At 44.9% G+C, this 18073-nt stretch overlaps 1 protein-coding gene across 3 annotated transcripts in view; it reads left to right on the top strand.

Moving 5' to 3' along the window:
- SMOC1 (SPARC related modular calcium binding 1) overlaps window positions 1-18073 on the top strand; it is a 163755-nt gene that overhangs the window by 11351 nt on the left and 134331 nt on the right. The gene's annotated exons all lie outside the window — the stretch shown is intronic.

Below are 18073 nucleotides of genomic sequence, written 5' to 3'. Positions count from 1 at the left end.
GCCTTCTATTTGTGTTGGGGGGCATTGTAGCAGGGTGGGAGGACACAGTTTTTAATATAGTGAGGCCATGAGAATGAGCATCACCAACTTTTTTTCTGACGTGATTCTGTAAACTTCCTTGCTTTTCCCATAAATCCAAAACATTTATAAAGGATCTGTTTTCAGACCAGTTTTGAAGCTGAAGGCAAGCATCAATTTTAAAATCTATTTTTAAAGCAAATAACATTGTAATTTATAATGTTAAACTTAATTTTTCAAGTGCTCTCATCCTTGGAAAAAAGAGAACACTTCATTTTTTGGTGACTAATGATGAAGTGTTTTCTAAAGGTGACTGAGCATAGCACAAAAAGTCCTAAATATATTTATTAGCTTATCAAACGTAATTAATTGAATTTGGTTGCTAATGGCTATGACTTTGCAAGTGAGAAGCACTTTTGGTTAGCTAGACAGTTTCTTACCAAAGAACAAAAATCTAACATTAAAACATATGCAGCTTACTGAATAATCATGTTATTTGTCAGACAAGCAGAAGTATCATCACTGAAGTGCTTCCAAATGCCACACTGGGTAATATACATAATTAGGCCCCATTTGATTAGATATGTGCCCATGGTAACAGCCACACTCAAGATCCATATATTAGTCCTGAAATAATCTTCAAGGGGGTTGATGGCAACCTCTGAAGCTTCAGTGAGGAGACTTTTGGAACATAACCTACACACCAATTTTCTCTCTTCCCGTGGTTATACTTTATCTTATTATCTTCTATTTTTAAAAGAATGCATACCTTGGTTCTCAAAGGGGCTGTACTGCTTCCTCGAAGTGTCAGTACACTTCTGTCCCTACAAGGAAGATCTCTTACTCATCTTCATCACATAAAGCCTAAACCCTTCCTATATTTAGGGATGAAACCCAGCAATTGGCAAGGCTGCTGCGAGCTGTTTCGAGGAGGTGGCAACAATCATCACCTGGAAGGCAGTCCATCTCAGATCCACGCTCCTCTTGCAGCTCAGGACAGCCCTGTCATGGATAAAGTCTTCTGCATGTTCTTTTAGGCTTTTGCAGGAGCCTTATGAAGAAACTGCAACGTCTCAGCAAGAAACTGATTTTGCATCAGATACAAGCTTCAGAGAGCCTGTAAGCCCTGAGATCCTGCCAACCCACAGGGAATGAGTCCAGAGGGTACTGTTTGGGCAGCCATGGAATGCAAGAGAGTGTTCAGCTGTAGATGCAATATGAATTGTCCCTGCAGTTTATTCTTACATGGTTAGAGGGTGAATGAGTTTGGAAGTGTTGGAGACAATCAGAGAATTAGCAGAATGAAATATTATTATGCATTATTATAAAAAAAGAGAGAAATATGTCTCCTGGTGCAACACTGTATGTCCAGGGATGATGATAGGTGCTGCTTTTGCAGAAATGCCAGCTGGGAAATATTTAAAAGAAGGGTTTTTCCCTCAGTAAGGAAGAGACCAAGATACAGAAAATTCCCCCAGGTGAAGGTACCAGGGAAAGACTGGTCTATAGTAGGGAAACCAAGGCAATGAGTGCTGAGAGTCTGGCAGGAGAGGAGCATAGAGTCCTGGCCGGTTTGGTCTAGAGGGCTAAGGTGTATGTGGCTAATCTGGTCATGTCAGCTATCCCACCAGTGCAAGAGAGCCACAGTGGATCCCTTACAGTGTCCTCAGCTTACAGGAACAAGACAGGACTTGGCACCAGGGGACCCTGAAGGTATGTCATGGAGAGGAAGTCAACACTGAAAGACTGTGAAAAATAAATATACAGAGATGTTTTAGAATGTCTTTTAGCTTTTTGGAAGAAGAAGTCTATTCTAAGCAAATGGGAAACAGAACAGCTAAAAAGCTTTGGCAGAGAGGGAGCACAGGGGAAGATTTTATTCCCTGGTTTAGCTGTTGCCTGGCACAGAGAACTCCCGGAGCACTTTCTCTAAGGGACCAGTGACACAGCCAGCCATATTTGTAGCCCTCAGCCAGACAGCAAGAACGCTGTAGGAGAGTCCATACAAAGTCATCAAACTGTTGCTGGATGCAGCGTTAGGACTCCACTTTACTGAGGTGAAAGTAGATACGTGGATCCACCTTGGGCATGCAGTGCATGATTAGGAGCATGTCATCTTTCTCCATATTAGCATGTTCTTAATTATGCTCAGGGGAGAGGATCTTGAGCAACATAAATTAACATCACAGGTCAAATTATACTGCAGCTGTGAAATTCCTACACTCTTCCCTCATTTTTAAAGTACATGCTGTTTTTAACACTTGTTCCCAAAACAGGAGATTATTCAAACCAGTTTCTTGTTATTCACATCAGCACCATCAGGGTCTGCCCTGGAGGAGAGCAGGAGGACTCTGAACTGGGTTGTGTGTGAACCCTGTGGTGATGGTAGAGATGGCTGTGCCAGCCCTAAACACTCTTTAAGGTAACTTGTGGACAGCCACCACCTGTGTTTGACAGTGCACCTGTACTGGATATTCCCAGGCATGTGGGACCTCCTACAGACTGAAGGGCATTCTCTGGTCATGGGGCTGGAGGCCTGGCAGCTCTTTGGTGGTGAAACCAGCCCTGAGAGAGAGAGAGTCCTGGGGGTGCCACTGAAAGGCACAGTGGATGTGCTGTGTGTGGGAGTGACAATGCTCACACACACATGCATGTATAAGCAGTATTGGTCCCTCCTGTGATAAATGGCACTAACTACAGCTTTGTGAAATTTTGAATTTCTGTTTTTCAGAACAGAACAAACTGGGGCAAAAATTAGGAAAAATTGTTTCCTGGAATTATAACAGTCGTGTTCAGAAATGTTTCCCTGTTCTGTTTTGACATTTTTTTGGATCAAAGTGAAGCATTTTGACATTTCTGAGGTAGGAATGTTTTGTTTCAATTTGTTGAACTGACATGAAATGTTTAATTTCAAGTCTGCTTAACATTAAAATAGGCAGTGCCTTTCCCTGGTTTTGGGTCCCATTCTCTCCTCTGGTCTGTGCTGTTGGGAGCTCTGCCCAGCTCCCATAAAACTTGGGCAAGGTCCACATTGTTCTCAGTGAGTGCTCAGCCACAAGCCCCAAGCACAGGAAAAAAAAAACGAGGCCTTTTCGGGAAAGTTCCTTTCCACGCTGAACTCAGCTGAAATGCAAAAATTTGTGGTAGTTGAAGCAAAGTGTTTGGTTCCAGTTCACTGTGACAAAACATCATTTCTTGTCAGCAGCATCCCTCTCTTCCCATAGGCACTTTTTGTGTTGCAGAAACTGTTTTCTGATTTAAAAAGATCTCCCAGTGGGTTCCCACTAGGTGTTAATGTGATCTACACAATAAGCTCCAGAAGGTCTGCAGGCTGGTTGTAGTGGAGGAGCTGCCCTTTGGTGTTGGTTCAGCAGATTTCCCAACAAGATGAATACCCTATTTGCCTGCTTGGGGACTGGCTGGGGCTGGGGCTGGGGCTGGGGCAGGGGCAGGGGCAGGGGCAGCCTCTGGTTCAGCTGTCTTCAAGGGAGGTGAGGAGGCTGCAAAGGGACAGGAGCATCTCCTGGGAATTCAGCAGACTCTGATCTTTTCTGCAGGTGGCTCTAAGTTCTTCCTGGGATTTCTGATGAAATTTATGTAAAAGTCAGTTCAGAAGTTGCTTTGGTTCATTCTCAACAGCTCTTTATAGGATGAAGCTGATCCTGCTACTTAGTGTGAGGGATAATTGAACTCCTTGCCCTCCCCCTTTCCTGGGCAACAGCTTCAAAAGATCTCTGATTTTGCTCACCAATCAAGCAATCTCATTTGCAAAACAACTGCAAGGGCCCTGCAAAAGCAGAAGGACAGCTCCTTTGTTAAAGAGTGCTTTTTGGTGACACAAAGGAATCATAAAGGTGATGGAGCTGCAGACTGGACAGCCACATTTCCTGGACTGTTCAGGCTGGCTTCCCTCCCCCTCCCAGCTGAAATTTCAGACCCCGAGTCTAAGGATTATGCAAGGCTCGAGCCCAGTGAGAACAAGATGCACTGCAACTATTCTTAGCTCCAAAAATTATTCCTGGCTCTGCTTTGAAATCTGAACCAGGGTTAATTTCTCTCCCCCTTCCCCCCGGTCTGTTTCCTCTCCTCTTTCATGTACCTATTTGCATAGACTGTCATCGTTAGAATTTCCATTAAAATTGAAAGCCTCCTTCCTGCATGTCACCTCTGGCAGCCCCCTTCCGCTTGCCCTGCGTGACTTTTGGAGGGCTGGAGAGCAAAGGTCCTGTGCAAGCATCGCCTCTGAGCCCCACGTTCCCCTGCCCTCACTCCTGCTCCTCTGTTGCTATAGGAACATCCATCAACTCGGGAGTGCCAGAGAAAAAGAACAGAGAGTTATCTTAATTATTTAATGATTGATTAACATATGTTTATAGAGCACTTCAAAACAGTGCATAATTTTGTGAATTGTTTATTAACTGGGCAAGTGGTATAATTTGCTGAACATCCTCCACTCTCATTGTTTCAATGGGAGGAAAGGGTGGTAGGTAGCTTGCAGGTTTTGTAACAGTTATATTACCAAGAGTACTAGTAGTTCTGCTTCAGGAAAATAATTAAATCAAGAGCCTTCACCTCAAGTTTTCATAGGCAGGGCTGCTCTCAACACCTGCCACTAAGGTTACTCAAACACCTCCATTATAAAGACCTATGTTCAGCTGTTCTTTGGCAAGTTTCACCCACCTGGAAAGAAGGATTGAGTTTATTCTCCTAAAGGCTGAATAAAAAGAGGAGGCAGAGAGTGCTTGCAGCTGGTGGTGAAACATGGCTGGCTGGTACAGGAGCCTCAGCTGCACCACTCTGCTGAGTGATGGTGTTTTTGCCAGAAGGCCACAGAGGCATTTTGATAAAATTTGTGTGCTCTGTGCCTGTAGTATCAGGTTGGAAGGACTGTGTAAGCAGGCTCTGTCAGCTGATGAGGAAGGATGGGGTGAGGAGCATGGTGCTGGTGTTGTGCTGTACTGCTGTGTTCCCACATCCAGCTGGGGCTGCCAGCTAGACCAGTATCTGTGCCCATGCTGCTTGTAAATCCTGATCTCTACCCAGCCTGACCCAGGTAACCTGCTGAAGCCAGCCTGCCTCTGCTCTCTCCAGCCCCCAGGGCCGCCTTCGGCTCTGACTTTCCCTGATGCCTGACTGCTCTCTGGTTTCTTCCCTCTCCTGTTAACAGCCTGAGACTCCTGCACAGAGGGACACAAGGTAAATGTAGACTGAAGAGCTCTGTGTCACTAAGCATGGGAGAATCTGGGACATGCAACACACACTGCCATGCATGCTTGAGAACTAAGACTCGCAGTCCGCATGATTTTGGTGTGAGCTGTCATGCACCTTGGAGACCTGTAGGGCTGGTACACCCCTGGTGTCAGGCCTGATGGTCCTTGTAGGTGAGGCAGGAGGTGAGACAAGATAATGCAACAGAATTCAGGTAGCTGGTGAAAGCTGGTGCTCCCTGCCTGACTCAGCCAGGCTCCTTACCTGAATAAGGCCTGCAAGACCATGGCTGCTGTGGTGGAAGATGACTGGGAGGGTCATAATTCTAGCTGGTGCTCATAGAGGGGCTGTTTTGCCTAGGTGCTTGGTGAAGCTCTGAAGACCTGTGATGCCATGGGATAGGTGTTGATCAGGTGTGTGATGTGTACGGCTCCCTAGTTTTTAAAAGGAAGTACAGAATGAATAAGGAGACTTGCTAAATGAAACAAATTTGTCCTGGATTCACATTGGTATTTAGGAAGTATTAAAATCTTGTTAATTTTAAGGACTCTTGGACTTCTCAGCCCCTGTGAATCCATCTTCTTTAGAGCAATCACCCCATAAAGTGCCTTTCACATGTGGCAGCTGTCTTTCAGGTTTTTTATGGAGTTTAATTATGGATTGTTGCAGAAAGGTCTCTGCTCCACCTGAAGAAAGCAGTAGCAGCATTAGGTTGTTATTCTGTAGTAGTTCAGCACTAGAGGGGGATGTAGCACGTGCTTTACATCCAGCAGGTTTCCTATGTACGTGCAACAGTATTTTATAGTGGTGTTTAGGAGGAGGTTGTTTCTTTAATTGCCAACATAAAGATTTTTGTCTTGCAGGAGCAATTTTCTTGCATAGGATAAAAATCAGAGAGGTTGCTATTTGCCAAGCCTTAAAAGACTGTGCTTGTGGTCAATTAATTTTGTTATGTTTCATGTGTGTCTTGGATATTGGGGTCTCAGAACTTTCCTTCAGGTGATTTTCAGATGTTTTTCTTTTTTTGGGTTTGTTGTTTGGTGGGGTTTTTTTGGTGTATGGCTGACATAAGCAAACAGAGGCTGCTCTTTAGTTTGGCAATAGCTCTAATGCAGGCTGCTGGCTGGAAGAGTCTGAGCCCTGCCCTTCTTACCAAGGGGACACTTTGTGTGCTATACTGTGGGACTGCAGTCTGTTGTGGTAGCGAGTCCTGCAAGTAGCTGAACAAAGATGTAAAGCCAAATCCACCCAGCTCCACTTGCTTGGAAATCTGCACATTTCTGTTTTCAGCAAAAATGGCTCTTCAACTTTGAAGAGGTCCCAGTAATAAAAACCAGTTGTCCACTTCATGCATGAGCAAAATACTTGGCAAAAAAAGCTGCTGCCTTGAGGTTTTGCAGAAGCTGGTCAAATTCCTGTCCTCTTGTTTTCCTTCTCCTCTCCAGTGAGCAATTCTTATTCCTTGTTTTACGCAACAGTGCAGGAGTGTGCCAGTGTGAGGAGGTGACTTGCTAGCCTGTTAGCCAGGGAATTTCTCCCTGTGCCTTTGGGTATGACACTTTGTGAGAAGAGCAACCGGGCTGGTGCATGCCACGTATATCCACAAATGTAGCTGTAGTAGAAGGTGAGAATGTGAATTGCTGAAGAAAACCTATATTCAGGCCAGTGGCTAAAGACACTCACACAACGAAATTTTGGCAGTTTGCTCTATGGGAGATCATCATGTATGCCCCCATGCCCTCCTCTCCTTTCTCCTGCTTGTATCCTGGAATTGCATGCGGCTGTGGTTCCCACCTCGCGCTGAGAGAAATGTCGGCTAGCCAGAAAAGATGTCCCCATTCACATTTCCACACAGAAACTTTTCTTTCCCTACTTTTAGTGCCTGTAATTACTTCTTTACTCCAGTGCCAGCAATCTTCCATCAGGCATCGTTATTAATGGAGAGAAAAGAGAAGGGAAGGGAGGGAGAGAAAGAGAGAGAGTGCCACAAAACTTAATTTAATCGCAGCACCCCATGCTCAATTTAACAGACACAACAGCTCAGAATGGGGTCCCTGTGCAACGGGAGGGCAGGCAGTGGAGCGTCCCTGGAAAGAATTAATTGTGGATGACAATGTGTAAACAGTGCAGATGAATAGGGCATGCAGGTGTGAGGCACCGGGGCCATCCCAGGGACTTTTTCACACGAATTTCAGCTCCTTCACTGCTGACCTGCTCCCGAAAACGTGATTAGTGTCGGCGTTGGGAAACCATTCAGGGTGTCAGGATTTGGCACATATTAACTAGCCCTGGGGAAGAGGGGAGGGAGCACATGGGGGCTATGAAAGGAGGAAGTCTGGCGGACAAGGGGATTGTTAAAGGGCCAGAAAATCCTCATTGCTCTGAGGTGCCCTTGCTGCCTGGAGGAAAATGGAAGGGACCCGAAGCAGAATAGAGCTCTAAGGCACTCTAGCCCTTACTGAGCTATGTGGAAAACAAGATAATGCATTGTGGAATACTTTTCTTTGAGTGTCCATTATAAGTATTAGTTATATTTGTATTAATGACTTTTCTTGGCTGTGGCTTTCCCAGTTCTAGACACTTCAGCTTGAGAGACAAACAGTCAAAACAAGCAGGAAAGTTAATGACACAACAGTGCTGAGAACGGGAAATATCTCCTGGGTATCATATGAAGGTTGTTCAGAAGGCAAAAATGCAGCTTCATAATTATGTACTCTGTATGTACAGTGATACAGACAGGGGGTTGTACAATGGGCTCAATTTACTAAGCCTGAGGTCAGATGCTCTTAAATTATGTTCCTTGTGCCAGCCTGGCTTTCTGCATGCAAGCAGGGGAGTTACATGCAGAGAGTAGACAAGGTTACTGGTATTTTTTTCTACTCATAAGAGTGCTGCAAGGGGAAGGATGGAACCTGATGAGGACTACCATAAATACCAATATCCAGCCTCTGCTGGATTCTATTATGCTTGCTCTTTCTTGCTGGATATCCTTTCCTTGCCTGTCTTGTGACTTGGGCAGCACAGCAGGAATGCTGTGTAGGTGCCTCCTGAGATTCACAGCTTTGACCTCCCTATACCACTGCAGCCCAAAGACTTGGGTCTCGCATAATGAAAATAAAAGTTACTCTAATTGCAAACATACTTGTGGATGTGAAGGTGAGGTTGGATTCTTGCTGGCCTGGTGATGAAAAAGGGCATGGCCATTGGTGCTGGTTTGGCAGTGCAGACATCTGTGTGGGTGGCAAAGGGATATCAGCCCCTTCCTAGGCTGTTTCGGCTTGGAGAGATGGAATAGGGGGTGAGGGGAGGACATGAAATATCATTACAGAAACCATGAAGGTGAATGTAGAAATCCCACCTCAAATTCAGAATTGCACTTTAGTCGCTGTTGGACTTTGCTTAGTAGCTCACAACTATATGACAGACTAGCTCATCATCCTTTTGAGAAAAGGCTGGTGGTGGCCATTACTGTCTCCAAGGCATATTGTGGGGCTGAGGGAACAGAGAACTTTTGTGCCTGGGTCGTGGAAGTTGTGCCTTTAGTCCTGGTTGTCGCAATTGGAGATGATTTCTGTGGTAAATCTATGGAAAATAGAAATGGCTGTGTGGGAAAGATACTCCTTAAGCACTAAAGTAACCTGGCAATGCCTATATGCTCAGTTAAATTGTTAACGGGCAAGAAAGGGGATGTGACGTGGAAAGCTGAATGTGACAGGGAATTGTGAGAAGCTGGCAAAACTGGATTGCCATTAAGCCCAGTGATATCTAGATTAATAAGAAATAATGGCACAGGCTTCATGCAGTACAAGCCTACAGAAAGGCCATGTTGAGTTGCGTTAGTTCAGGCATGAAGGAGATGGGGCTAAGGGAAGGTCAGTAATTTGCAAGCAGTGAAAATGGGACAGCTGAAGAAAGTAAGGATGTGTGTCCCCAGTCAGTGGTGTTAAACTTAAGACCATAGCTCTAGCTTGAAATTTTACAGAATCCTCACACCAGGTGTTTAACATGGTGCTACATGTGAAATATGCTCCTGTGGTAACAAATTGCCCTTCTTGTGAGGCTGTCCAATTAGTGCAGAGGTTCTCAGGCTTCATGAGAAATCAGAGCAAGGAGAGAAGTTTAGAAGCCATAGAGGGATGGATGTACCCCTTCTCGAGGCAGTTCTGCTGTTGTCAGTGGTACCAAACATGGGGTCTGGGCCTGGCCAGGGTGATGAGGAAAGGGCTGGGCTCCGGGGCACTGTGATTTTTGTAAAGGTGCTGGTTGGGTTGTGGTGCAGGTGGGAAGATCTGCTGCCCTTCTAGGCTGCAGAAACTCTTGAATATAAGCTCGTTGGGACTGTGAGTGGAGTGATGGATTTACCTACAAAAATCTGATCTGTTTACATTAGAATTCCTGATGCTAGTCCCAAGATATTGTCAGTTCATGTTGCTCTTCTTCTTAGTGCATCTTCCTCACATCAGGTGCCCTTTTTCAGACCTATTAGCTTATTGATAAAGACCCCCAGGCATCCTGGGCCATGACTACTGATCCATCCCACTGGTTAACCAGGGGAACAGCTCTAATCTAAAAGCAGATGTAGCTGAAAATCAGCTTGGTTGCCTGACTTTTTCAATGTGAGAATGTAGCTTGATGTGACAAAAGGAGATATACTCTTCTCCCAAATCAAGGCAACAATATTGAAAAATCCTAATAACTGTGGGGAAAAAAATCTCTGAGGTGGCAAAAGGGATGTTGCTTAAAATGAAATAAAGACTCAACTGGATAAATAGTTCAAATTGTATAGAATTCTTAATGGTGGCTCATTTGCCCAGCTCTGCTAAAAGTCCCCAGCTTTCTCTTGCTTTCTCATAAACACTTCTACAATTGATACTGGCTATCATATGTGATGAATTTGACAATATACTAAGTCCAGCTTTGCACATGTTTCTGTGCTGCGAGAGAGCAGTCAGCAAAAAAATTTGTCTGTTTTCAGCCCTCTGCCAGTGCCTTGGCAACACTGGCGTTTTCCAAAGTGCTGGTAGATACAGAATTTAAGTAACTTATTTTCCTTGTAGTGAGGCTGGAGCAAAAGGTGCCTTCAGAAGAGGTTACAGCAGGGGGCAAGGAATCAGGAGCTCTAGAGTGAGATGGCCAGTCTGCCCTAGGAAAAAAGACCTGAAGCTCTGGGTGCATAGGGCTAGGACCAGGCAAGGACAAACTCTGGATCTGCCAGGGGATGGAGACTTGGGAACATCGAGAAAAGGCTGCAAGGGTGAATCCACTGCTTAATATTTGGGCCATGAGAGATATCTCACAGCTTAGTCTCTGTGGGGTGATTCATCACCTTTTCTTAGCTGGTACTTACAAGTAGTGCTGGTCTGGCAGCAGCACAGAAATACAGTGATACGGCAACACCGATACAGAGAAATTCTGAAAAGCACAGACTCTGCTGATTTGTGGGTGATCTGAGGTATAATTAAATGTTGTAGAGGTTAAAGAAAAGATGCATTTCTCTCAAGCTGGAGATGGGTTGACTGATTTCAGTAAAATAAGTCTGTATGAAGCATTCAGTAAATGTTCAGATGAAGTACTTTCTGAGTAACTTGCTTTTTTCTGACAAGTTTTTGAAGTCTGCATTTATAACTTCTGCTGGGAGTGCTTGCAGAGCTTTTAAGCATCACTTCACAGAAAGGCTTGTTGCATATTTTCTATTTCCTAATCAGTGCCTACACTAAGGCAGAGGAGATGCAATACTGATTTTTCAGTGCAAATGGTTTTCCTGGAAAATACTTCTCTTGGGATTAGACCATGAGTTGGAAGGTAAACAAGGCACCTTATTTAGTTCCAATAGTTTAACTGTATTAATTGGACTGAAAACCAAAATCTTAGCTGTTACACAGTGGTGAATGGCTGCTAATGCCATCTGCTCTGGAACAGGCACCAAATAGGGATGCTCAATCTGTCTGTCCAGCGAGCGAAAGCTAATCCCCTGCCCTGCTAAGCCCTGTCCTCTGGCTGGGGTGGTCTGACTCTGGTGGCATAGTCAGAAACAAAGGGTTTGGTTCATTGCTGGCTCCAGCTGCAGTGGTCAAGCATAGGGCTGCTTGCCCAATGCTCCCAGACACATGAATCGTGTGTCTTATTATCCATTTCTGTGTTCCTTGACCTCTTTCTTTACCACCCCTGCATCTCCATTTCTGTTCCTCAATTCAGAGAGACAACCTGCACCTATCTAGTTTTCCCTTGTAGTCCTGGTTTTGCCATATATCCATTTTTGAGTTTGCTACTTCTGATACTGCTAACCAGGCTGTCTCAGACTTATATGCTGTTGCAGGTATGGCTACCAGGCATGCTGGCCTGGCAAGGCCCCATTTCCCAGAATGTCCCCAGTGCTCCACTCCAGCTATCTTGTGGTTCAGCTGTTGCTCACACACGTTCCCCGTAACCACACGAGGGATCCAGCCAGCACCACCTGCACCCTTTGCCAGCTCCTCATAATATTCCCTCTCACATTCAGCTTTCCACGTCACATCCACTTTCTTGCTTGTTAGCTTCCAGACTCTTTCCAGGTAGCTGAACCTCAGGCCATGGCCCAGCTGGCAGTTTGGTGCCTATGGTGTTAGCCCCATCCTCCCACCTGCGGAGTTATTGTTTGCTTGTAAATGACCCATACGAAGACTATTAATACATTTATTGGATGACATAAATCAACTTGTTACTGAAAAGTCTTGCCCTTTTGAGGATATATGACAAGAAAGCCAAGGCAGGGGTCCTGTATGAGCAGTTGTATGTTCTGCTTTCCAGCTAATGCCAAAAGCCAGGACTGTTTAATAACAAAGCAGACTCAAAGAAGGTGGTCGTGAAATGTTTGTGGATGTCCTTGCGTTTTCCTTGGCAAGTCTATGGTATCACCTCTAGTACCCTGAGGGTGGTGAAGCGATTCAGCTTGGTTGTTTCTTTCACACCTTCAAGAATGTGTGAGGTGTCATTTTGGATCTGCTAAGCAATGCTGGATGCCTGCCCAAACAAAATTGCTGGCCATGGGAACAGTTGAAGTCCTTATGAGGGAGGCTTGGGGGAGAGGGTGCAAAAGCAGCCAATGGCAAAAGCACCCATGAGGTGTTTGCCTGTGTCTCTGCCCTTCCCACAGCACTCCAATTTTGCACCTCTGCTGAGCCCCAGTGGAACCAGTTCCTTCTGCCCAGACAAGGGCAGGGAGAAGTGTTCTCCATTCAGGAGTGCTGTGTGAGCTGAAGCACCTGCAGCCACACTGCTTGCTCCCAAGAGAGACAACTGCTGCAGCTCTGCTCTCACCCTCCTGCCATCTACCTGCTTACCTCCAGCTGGCAGCCATAGACCTCTGCTGGGCACTGCTGGGCTCTTTATGCCCTGGAGGTTGGCACGCCTGGGGAAAGATCCTTTATGAGATGGACTTTCATGCATCTTGGACATGAGGTTTACAAAACTTGTAATAAGGTAAAGAACTTGTTGTGAGCCACAAATGAGTAGGTAACCCACACCAGAGGGGAATGGGTCTACCTTAGTTTTCTGCCTTGAAAACTAAGTGAGATTATCCTAGCTGTGAGTGCCCATTAGATTTGTATCCATCCATAGGCTTCAAATAGATTGCAGCAGCATCACTGCTTAAATCTTCATGTTGCAGACTAAATTCCTACTGGATTAAGCCTATTAGTGAATATGAGCTCTTTATGCACAGTCTGTTTGACCTCTGTTTGCATGGCAAGATTTTGGCCTGTAATTATTTCCCAAATATGTTGGGCTACTGTGTATCCTAGGTAATAACAACATAATTTATATTACCTACTTTAAAAAGCCAGAGAAATTGGATTTTTTAAGAGAATGTAATGTTTAGAGAGAGAGTAAGACACTAAAAGATCTGAAAATATCTCATAATAAAAATGCACAGAAAGCTCTTTTAACCACACCAAAGAGTCTCATTCTCTCCATATTTTGAGCACCTTTGTCTTCCTTTGCATATATAAAAGGTGAAGTATTTGGCTAGTTCCCAGCCAAGACTGCACACCCAGGATTCCACCCAGCTTCTCCACTCCAATCATGCACACAGTTTTACCTGTTTTGCCAATGAAGGAGCTGGTGGGCTGTGCAATCTTGGCTGGTGCCAGTGCTCTGCCTCAAAAATTTTAGTGGTTAGGTGTTGGTGGTCGCACTCTGGGATGGCTGCAAAAAGTTTGGCTGAAAATGTTTTCTGAAAAATGTACGAGGATCAGTCCTCTGACAGCATATACATTTCTGCTCTACCAACTAAACTTCCTGAAGAATCAACCTTTTCCTTGATGCATGGTGCCTGGCAATGTATCTCCATCTTTGGGTCACATTCAGGAGACATTATTACTGTGGGCAATGAGACAGGATATTTTACAACAGGCCTGATGGCTTGCATAGGTATTTAGGGCCAGATCAGAGATCAGTGCCAGTATCTAGCTCAGCTGGTAGTGCCAGACCTGAGACAGCCCCATGGGTGCCCCTACCAGTGATGTCCTATCTGGGCTTTTTGGAGCTCAGAAGGGACTTAGAGGTTGATTCAGGTATCAGAGGGTCAACCCACCATTAGTAAAAACAGATGTTTTGCACATATAAGTGGGGAGTGGCTGTCTCTCTGGGGGAGGGCAGCTCCACCACTGGGTAGCTGGCACATGAACAAACCCTTTGTGTACCTTGAAGGCAAAGCAAGGCCTGTGGTTCTAATATAATGCCTGACCAAAGGCTTGTTTTAGTAAATGGAGAATACTCTGAAAGCTTTGTTGTAGGCCCGAGGCAAAAATAGCGCATGCTTTGGGGAGGACATGCACAGGCCAGAAGCAATGGAGGTTTTTCACAAGAGTGGGGCAGGTCCTGTGCTGCCAGCGACTCCCTGCACCCACATGGGTATTGTCACTAAGTAGGTTTGTGGAAGAGAAGTCTCTTTGGCTATGCTGGAATGACGTGGGAGTGTATTCCTCCTGCAACCTGGGAGCATTTCTGAAGAGTTTCACGGACTGTGTGGATCAGGAAGAGACTCTGTAATGAACACATTAGAGATCTACAAGTTCTGAGGAGACCATAGGTATGCCCCCCAGGAGGTCTGTTCTTTCAGTCAAGTGGCACATTCCGTGAGGACTCTCTTTTCTAAGGAGCAGCCTTTGGCAGAGGTGCCATATGCATGGGGCTCTGGCATCCACCTGCTGTGCTGCAAAAGCAGGTGTGTGTATTTGGGAGGCATTTCTACACACACAGAGCAGGGTCTTTGTACACAAATGTATATGTCTGTCTCTTATGTGGCTGTGTTCCTTTGAACTGATCCAGTATCACACTGAAGTGAATGGGAGGTGCGTAAACCCTACAAGCCTACTCATGGGAGTACCAATTTGCATGAGCACATCCTTGTTTTGAAGTAGACTACTGTTCTCAGCAGATTGCAGCCTTTTCCCCTTCTCCTTTTGTATTTTTCAGTATGAAAATACTGAATATACTTTGCCTTTCTGAGGTGTTCCTTGCGATACAAAACCACATCTTTGCCAGTGCTTTATGCAGCCCTAACACCTGAGGAAGCAAATGGCAAGCACTGGAGACTGATGGTGCTCAGTACATTCCTGAGAAGTCATCTTGATCAGCCCCATAAGCTGTGTTCTCTCTTCCTGCTCTCCACTTTATCCCCAGTGTGTATTACACTTGCCCCAGCTTTGCAGAGATAATTTGCACTCTCCTAGTTCATTAGCTGCTACCCCCTCCTGTCCATGGGCAAAAAAAAAGCCCTTACTGTTCAAAAGAACACATGCAGCAATCATTAATGCTGACCCTAATTGTGCCAATTCAAACCACTCAATAGCTCTAATTAAAACCTCTCTTGTGCAGGGCACTGAACAGTAACAAAACTGTCACCCTGAACAATCAAATAAGGGAGCTAAGAAATTTTTTTGCCCCTGTTGTTCAAATGTTGTTGCTGCTGTCGGAAGGGTCATCTGAAGGGATTAAGTATGGGGCTTTTGTAGCCTGCAAAGTTGGTGGGAGTAGGCGGGGGAATATCTAAACCCAACCAATATCTTTTGGTCACAGTTTGAAATCAGAAGACGCCAACTTTTTTCCAGGTCTCCTTTCATCCACTTTACCCACCCCCATACAGCAAGCAACACCTGCAAAGTAGACAGGCTGTTGGTTATGAGACACATGGACACCACAAGTCAACTTAAACATCTGCAAAGGAGGGGGTGAGGGGGAAGCCCAGGCGTTCCTATCCCTACAACCTTGTTTCTCAGGGTCCCTGACTACACTTTCCTGTGTGCCATAAATAACTCTGCAATTACATTAATTGGTTGCATATTTGTTGACACAGGGGTGGACAAGGGTAGGTTATGGTGGGAGGATTTTTTGCTTTCAGTGCAATTTTATACTACTTTCTTCAGATGTGCTTTAATCCCCACTTTCCCTCCCCCCATTATTTAGAGTTCTCATGTCTTTCAGAATAACTTTATAAGCATGTGGGTGGGAGGGGGGAGCAGGAAAAAAAAGAGCGTTAAAATTAATTTGATGGCACCCATGCACACACATCTGTTCTGCTGTGTTTCCTAGCAAAGTCTATCAATCAAAAGGAAAAGGTTGATATGTATCACAGTGGGATATTTCAAAAAGCTGGATGTAAGCAATTGTGTGCTGGAAGGTTTTATTCTGCACTGAGTTTCTGACAGGAATCAAAAGATCAAAATGGTGTGCACATATGCCTATATTTTATTTTGTATTTCTCATTTTTTAAGAAGGTGGTGAAATTAATGGAGCAATAGAGTTAACTACAAAAATTCCAGTCTTGGTATCTTTCTGTTCATTGTTGTGTGTGTTCTGAAGCCCAAACCTGGGATCACAGGTAGGAGCCTGACAGTGCTGCAAGCACTTTTGTATCTGTGCTTCTATTTTAGATCATTACAGGAACACATGCTAGCTATGCTATGTGGTTCTGGGTTCAAACCACCATCTCAGAGTACTTGGTATGGGGTACTTCACTGAGTCTTTCCTTCCAGGGCCTCCTTGGCTTGCTTTCTTTTGCTAGTAGTAATCAGAGCTGCAGTGAGAAAGTTCATGGCATGTTGTGTTTCATCTTTCCTCCTTTTTTCTCTTCTTAGCTGCTGTCCCAGCTGAGAAGTAGGGAGTAGGATGACACCATAGAGTGCTGGCAGTCTGCCTCTTCAAACACGCTGAGCACTTTGTTAGAAACCACCTTGGTTGTTTCTTGCTCTGACTGCTGGGCTGTGCTGTGTGCTGTTACAACATTGCCTCATCTCAGCAGTGAGGCCATTTCATTTAGTTATGGATTAAACAGCCCATACTTAGAGTACAGCTTGACTTAGCCTTTAAGCATTTAGCCTTGGTTAGTGACGAAGCACAAAATCTTGATGTATGAAGACATATTCTATATGTATAGAAGTAACAGGACAAAACCCAAGAATGTTTTTAAAACATTTTGAGGTGAAGAGTCTCTTCTTGTGCAAACTCTTTGCAAAATTGGCCATATGAGCAGATAGGTTCAGGATATGTTCTGTTTTCACCAGTTTGCCTCAGACCCTGTGAGTACTAGCCTGGAGTCACTAGGAGGACCACACTCTTCTAAAAAGGGCTGTGTTGCACTGTGATGTGTGATGGTGCTGACCCACTTCTGCCTTTGTGCCACCACTGAGTGGTAATGCAACACTCTGTAGTTTTCAATAGCAATGTGCTCTTACAACGGGGTGAAGAGAAATGGGTGACACTACTATATGGCATTCAAATGAGTGACAAATGACACTACTATATGGCATTTCAGAGCAAGGTCCCTTCATCAGCAGCACTGGAGGGGAGAAACCAGAGCTCTTTGACAGTTTTGCTGTATGTTGGGGGGCAACAGAGCATAGCAAACGTGTTTTATACTTCTTTACACTTGCTCAAGCAGGGGAAATAAGGCACAGAGAGGGTTTTTTGACCAGCTCTATGTGCTTTCAGACAAGCTGAGAACAAATCCTGAGACCCTAGTATCTTGTCTAGCATCTGGAAAGCAGCAGCTCTTTTTCTGAGCTGATTCTTGCCTGTGTTCATATAGGAAGATCTGTGTGTCTCTATTATCTGTTGAGCTGAGGATAGGGGATTTCTGCAAAATAGACTCCAGTGTAGATTCCCACTGCTTTCTGTACAGATCTCCCATGGTCGTGTCTGCCCTTCTGTCTCATTCCTTGCCCCCATTTTCTAGGCAGCAATGCTGAAGTCTGTCCTCTTGACTAAGCTGTTGCACTTTAATTTTCAACAGGCCCCTATTGCTCTTGCACCTTGTGTGTGGTCTTTGAACGTTATGTGGCTCAGCAGCTGGGAATAGTGAGTGGGTGGGCAATTTAAAACAGAAAAGACTCTGTATCAGCACACGGCTGAGGTTTGAACTCTGCTCAGCTTTGGATACGTGTAGCTGGTTCTCAGGGCTGTGATTTAAGTGCTGTTTTGCTGGTGTCAGTGTGAAACTTAAATCAGTGCTAAGAAACTGGTTGGGAAGAAAAAACAAACTTTGCTTGTCCGATAACAAGTGTTACTCTTGGCCCTGATGAAAAATTGTGGGATCAAGGCATCATAGAATGAACATCATTCTGCTGTTTTGTCACCATTTTGCCTCTGCAACTGAGAAGACAAAGAGTGCCTAATTTGATATCAGGACTTCTTTGCTGGAGTTATATTTCTGAGCTGTTTCATGCAATTTAGAACATAAATCTGATTCTGAGTTTCCTGAAGATACGGACTGCTAATGGAGAGAGGCAGATGAGGGGTGTGCTAACCTGTGAGACAAAATACTTCACTGCATTCATCTGAGCGTTTCTGTGAGAAAAGGTAAATGTGCTCA

The sequence above is a fragment of the Molothrus ater genome, chromosome 6, assembly GCF_012460135.2.
Source record: "Molothrus ater isolate BHLD 08-10-18 breed brown headed cowbird chromosome 6, BPBGC_Mater_1.1, whole genome shotgun sequence".
NCBI lineage: Eukaryota > Metazoa > Chordata > Aves > Passeriformes > Icteridae > Molothrus > Molothrus ater.
Note: the sequence above shows the minus strand (reverse complement) of the source record. Positions and strands in the feature narration are given on the sequence as shown.